Here is a 6,505-nt window from a genome sequence, read left to right on the forward strand (position 1 = left end):
ACAAAAATAGTTTCTGTTGAGCTGCAGGCTTGCAAAAAAAAAAAAAAACAACAGTGGAAGTGGTCGGTCAAAGGCATTCCTTTCTCCCACTCCTGTACTGACTGAGCACACTGTACTGCAGAGGTCAGAGGTCAAACCTGTCCACAAACACAGGATGTGATAGAACATCCTCTGATGCTTTTAATACCTCCATATAATAAGCCCGGTGTGCTTTAGTGTAATAAAGGGAATGTTTTCTTCTTGTGAAAGGAGAGGAAAGGATAAACACCTGGAAGTGAGAGGAGGAAAGAAGAGGAAGGAGGCATTAATGTGAAACTCAGGCAGGGTAATGCCATGAATTCAGATGCAGCATGCTGAGAAAATAAGAGTCTGACAGCTCAAGCCTGACAGCCTGAAGTGGCAAAACATCTCTACCTACAGTCAGACTGATAGCTAATAAGTGCAGTCAGTGCTGCCAATCCCACACAGTGGAAAGAGAAAAACAAGAAAATTCCAAAGACTCCCAGTCATTCTGTCTTGAGGTTTGGACTCTTCTTAATCTTTATTACCGCAGTCGTCTTCCAGCTAACAGTGTGTTGCATTCCAAATCACAGAAACAGAGCTGGTTTGTAAAACTGTGAAACGTTGAGAAGCATGAAGCCTGCAATTCACTGAAGGATCATTTGGAACGACAAGTAAAACACTCTGATTTCACCAACCGTCACGCCATTTTGCTGTCAGTTTATTTGACCTTTGTTGTCAGCAGTTTTCAGCCAAGAAATATTTCTAAATGTAAGCTCATTCACCAAGCATGGTAGAGATTTTAAATTCACCCATGTTGGCGTTCTAAATTGCAGCTTTGGTCTGCAGAAGAGAAAATATCTAATTTTCTAAAACTTAGCTGGACAAAGCTGGAATCATCACTACTGACGCAGCACAATATGAATGAAATGAACACTTATTTTACTGTTACTGGGGAATAATAATACTTTTTTAACAACTGCAACCATGAAATGTTCTGAGTAAGACACTTCAAAGTGGAAAAATAACTTGTACTACTCTATCTTTGCCATTTCTGTATTTGCGTTGCTTCTTATTTATGCCTTGACATGCACTGAGCTGCTATCCGTCCATATATCAGCCTTGGTGTCTGTATTCGCCTGGATGTTTTTAAGCTATTGTCATATGTAAATACAGCATATCAAGCGCGTCTGTGTAAACAATTAAGCCCTGAATTTTTCATACCCATGCCATTATTATTATTATTATTATTTAATCTATATTGAACTTGTATTTGATCAGTACGTCTTCTGACTGAAAACTACAGTAAGACATTGTGTACAAAATTACTTACATTTATTGAAATTTGCCCACATTTTGGGGGAAAATTGTATACTGTTCCAAATGGTTCTAGTAATTTGTGCTATCTTTATGCAGAACTACTGTTAATTATAAGAACTGTTGATTCAAGAGATGACAAATACTTGACAAAATTCTAAATAATACTGGACATAGCATTTGTAGCAGTCATGTAAATAATTTTAAAAAATAGTTCAAACCCATCATTAAAATAGCATGTCTCTGATGTCTAATCATTTTTGTCACTTGTTTAAGTAATTTCCAGCAAGAAAAAACCTTTCGGTCAAAAAACAATTCACTATAGATCTAAACTTAGCATTATTTTCATGGTTTATGGGTTAGTGTTGTTGTGTTTGATTCATTCCTGTGTGTTTTCCTTTTCCTTGCTTTATTTTGAAATTCCCTTTCCTTGGTGTTTACTTCTGCTCCTTGTCTCTGTTTTCCTCCTTTTTTAATTGCCTTGATTACTTTCACCTGTCTCTTGTCTTCCCATCAGTTCCTTAGTGTTTGTACCATCCTGCGTCTTACTTTGTTCTCCACCACTTTGTTGTGTTTTATCTTCCATCTGCAGTCATAGGGACAAAATAATATTATTAAATATCTGTGGAATAGTTATATTTTTGCTGATTTAAAGAGAGTAAAAACAATATGGACATTGTTTACAGTTTTAGCCAGTTTTTTTTCTTGTTTTTTGTGTTTGACATTTAAATTTATTTTTTTTTCTCTGTGATTTACTTCATATCTCTAATTTAACAAAACAGTAAACTGTTTAAAATTGCACTTTAAAACTGCTAAAAATCTTTCTTTTTGTGTGTGATAGTGAATAGATTCGGTTTTAATAATGTCAGTAATGTTAATAATCTAAATTAATACATTTTAGGACCCTTGTATTGCAATGCTGCAGCAGTTACTTCATTATTCATTCTTGTGGCATCAGATCTGATCAGTGAAATCTCATTTTATTTAAATTGAAGTGTGACTGTCAAAGCCATGTGACCTGTGTGTTATTTATGGCAGTGTAGTTCATTAACTCGTGTTTATGAGTTTAAACAGAGCCACAAACAAACATATGTTGATGTGCAGTCGTATAAAATATTTAAATAAAAGACTCAATTTGCACATGGTACGAGCTTGTGTTGTCTGTGTTAATGTTTGGTTTGTGAGTCATAGAAAACGTGTTAAAAGCATTTGCAGCATCCTGCCAGAACTACACAATAGTCAGTCTTTCAGTCAGTGTGTCTGTCTGAGTCTCCCGTCTGTCCAAACCTCTTTCTATCGACTCGCTGAGTATTTTTCACACACATTACTGAGGGTCACACAATAGTGACAGTTTATTTGACCTTGCTGGCAGACTATCAGTGTTATCACATGAGCCAGTAAAATCCAAGGTCCTTCTGTAGCCGAGAAAACACAAAACATCATCTGTGGTTTTGTTTCAACTCAACATTTGACTTTGTTGCACAAAGCAGTCACTGATATGCATGAGTTATTTTTAAAAGTGTACTTGAATCAATTTGTTTGAAGAATAATAATATTACTGGCTTATGTATGACCAGAATTAAACAAGAGGACATTTGTAGACAGAAAAATGAAACCAGCCTTTGCACACATCGCTGTTTATTCCTAACAGGAGACATTAAAGAATGCTGTCAGATTATGTTCCATGATAACAAAAGAAGAATATTTTAAAATATTCAAAAGATGTCTTCAAGATCAACATCAATATCGTGGTCTCAGAACACAGAATGTGTGTGTTTTTTAAAAAAAATAAAATGCTCCTGTAATTTGATATATTGGCACAGGTGAAATATTTTGCTTTATGTGTTCTGAGAATGTTTGAGAATGTCACTGTTGAGAACGTTCTTCTATAAAACTTTTGCATAACGTCACATAAAAACAACGGAAGAACATTCTCAATGCAACATTTGGAAAATGTTGTAAGAACATTTTTACAATGTCTAGAAAACTTTATTATACTTTAAGAAGAACATTGTGGGAGCTAAAAGTAACCTTCTCACTGAATTACCCCCTGGGGACAAATAAAGTTTTCTGAATCTGAAACGTTACTAAAACTTTGCAGAACTTCCTCAGAATGTTTTTAGAACCAACAACAAATGCAACAGCCCAGCTAGATGTTTATGTAATTCAAGGACATTCTGAAAAAGTTCTGGAATGTTCTAATAATGTTCAGTGGGAAGTTTTCATTAAGTTCCCAGAATGTTAATGATTTAAACTAAACACATTCTAAAAATGTTTCCCTAGAACATCGTTAGAATGCTCCAACACTCTCAAAACTTGAGAACCTTCTTCCTTTTGTTATCAGGCAAGAATGTGCAACATGGTGGAAACATTTTATAGATTCTAAGTGTGTGCCGTCGACAACATCCCCAAAACACTCTCAGAACATTACAGACAGAATGTTCCACCTTTGTAAAAATATCACATGACTGGAACGTTTTGTCTTGACAGGTCTCAATAACCTCTTAAAAATGTGTTTCGAATGTTGTATTGAGAACAGCGCTCTTCTGTTATCACTGGGGAAACATTTTCTAGAAGAATGTTCTATGAAGTGCTCCCCTAACAAAACAAAAAAAACATGTTCTACCATTAATAGTTTAGATTACAGAAATGTTCTGTATTAAAAAAAACATTCTGTCATCTGAGGTCTCTAATGTCTTCACTGTTGTCTAGATGTTGCACTGAGAACATCCTTCCTTTGTCTCATTGAGGAACCATTGTTGAAGAACATCCCCAAAACAAAATTCCCAAAACATTTTCTTAATGGGGAACTTGTTATAAAGAAGGTTCTGTTATCTGAGGTTTCGATAACATCTGTAAAACATTTCTTTGAATGTTGGTTTGAGAACGTACCTCTTTTGTTATCATGGAACATAACCTGTGTTCCTGACAACACCCTTTAGATGTTGGCATTTACACATTATATTAACTTTATAGGAGCAACACTGGGAATCAAAATATTATTTACAGTTTCTTTGGACATTTGATTAAATTGTAGACAAGGTTAATCAAAGTTGTGGGAACGTTCCCTGCTATTGAGGGGTCCTTAAATACTAGAAATATTGTATAAAGATGTCCTTAAGCAATATGTAGTGTTATAGCTACACTTGATGTAAATAGTCTCACATGTTCGACCTCCAAGGCAATATTCAGAACATTTGAGACTGAGTTTCTGTTCGTCTATTCCCACCTCTGTGAGAACTTCACATTCCCTCTTTTATTACTGTACTATACGGGACAGGTGAGCTATAATGTGGGCACAAGAATTTCCATGTTAAATCACATTCCAAAGTTCATTGTGTAGCATGCAAAAATGTTCCTGTGCCATTTTATGTGTGTCGGGTCACAAGTTTATAACCGTAATTACATTTTTTCGTCACAAGACAACACACATAACCCCAAACTGTTCACACAAAGACAGAATGGATTTTACTGCCGTGCAGTAGCTAACAAGAAGAGATCTAATGCAGGAAATGCAGACACCATAATAAAAACATGATACAGTTGGGACTATAAACCATTTCCTCTGATGTTGTAAAGTTACAAGGAAAACTCGATATGAATAAAAGTGCAATGTGTCAGTTTGTGTCCACTGAAAAATAAACTTCCATGGCCTTTGCTTTTTCTGAAAATGTCATGAAACACATCACAACTTCCTAAATTTTGGAGCTTTCCGAACATTTCTACCTACAGGATCGTGAATACCACAAGAAGAGGGCGTTCTTATGGACTCATCTCAAGAACGGTGATCATGAGCCCATTTAAAAAGCAGCATTGCAGAATTTGTATCATAGATGCCACAACAGCTGCAATCATGCTGCATTTCCATGTTTCCCACACCTTCAGGGCAAGAATATATAGACTTGGTAAGTGGGACCTTAGCTAATGTCATGTCACATCCTTCATTTTGGTTCTCTATTTCCTACAAAAATTCCTGTTTGCTCTAATTAAAACACTGCAGGGGCTGAAATGAACTTTTTTCTGGTGTGACAATCCACTGTTAGAAATGCAGATTTGAATTTTTTTGCTATTGGTCCACTGGATTTTTTGGCAATTTCCAGTGTAAAATTTTAAGAATTAACTACTTGATCTATTTAAAAAATAATAATAATAAAATTGTATTATTATGTACATAGATCAAACAAAAGTGCTTTTTTTGTGCACAAAAAGTACAATTTTAAGTTAAGTCAACTTAATTTTAGCATTTCTCTTTTTAAACTTTTTATTTAAAAATTAGAAACATATTTTTTTTTGTTTTTTTACAAACATGCTAGTATCAGTTACATTTCTATATTACCACTGATTATTTTTCATATTGCACTGTAAAATTACTTGTGTTTGGAAGACATGCAGATTAATAAAAGAGTAGATATAGCTATTATCGACACAAACTTATATTTTTATTATTAATTTCAGATATCTGTTCTTTTGTTTTGTTCTGCTTTTACAGCATGGGGTGCAAACAGAGAAATATCCTGTAATTTTCAAAATTGATGAGCTGTTTAAGTTAACATCTTTATCAGATTGTTGGTTGGATAAAAAAAATCTACAGGCTTTGATCTCAAAACTTCTGATGGAAATTTAGCTTTAGATTTTTTCTTTATGCTAGTATTAGTCTGTAATTTTTAGACTGTTCGGTGATTAAACATTACTTAATTTTGAAAAATCAAAGGAATAATTGATTATAAAAATCCAATTTTGCTGGTAAATGCAAAATGTGCTGTTCTAGATCCAGATGTTTGACTGAATGAGGCCTTTGTGGTGGAGATATTAATACGATCTGAGAAATTCTAGCTTTTTTCTTTAGTCTAACAGCATTTGTGGAAAACATTTCTGGTCACTCTCTGCTATTCAGTGACATCACTGTCTAGTCCTCTTTTTAACAGTTAAAGGAAGCTTGGTTTGGGACAGATTTTTATTTGTTTAAAAGGAAACTCCAGGGCAGGACTAACAGAACAGCTTCTCTTTTACAGACTCAACCAAATCCAACCACAGTGAATGAATCAGTGTCTCTAACAGAGCACAAACCTGAACACTAAACTTGTCTAATAAAAGTTGAAAAGCCTAGAATGAGGTGCTTGTTTATACTTCTTCAAGCACGTTTGAATCTTTTTAATGTCAGACCAGACAGTAGATCTCCACTACATTG

Source organism: Amphiprion ocellaris, chromosome 13, assembly GCF_022539595.1.
Source record: "Amphiprion ocellaris isolate individual 3 ecotype Okinawa chromosome 13, ASM2253959v1, whole genome shotgun sequence".
Lineage (NCBI taxonomy): Eukaryota > Metazoa > Chordata > Actinopteri > Pomacentridae > Amphiprion > Amphiprion ocellaris.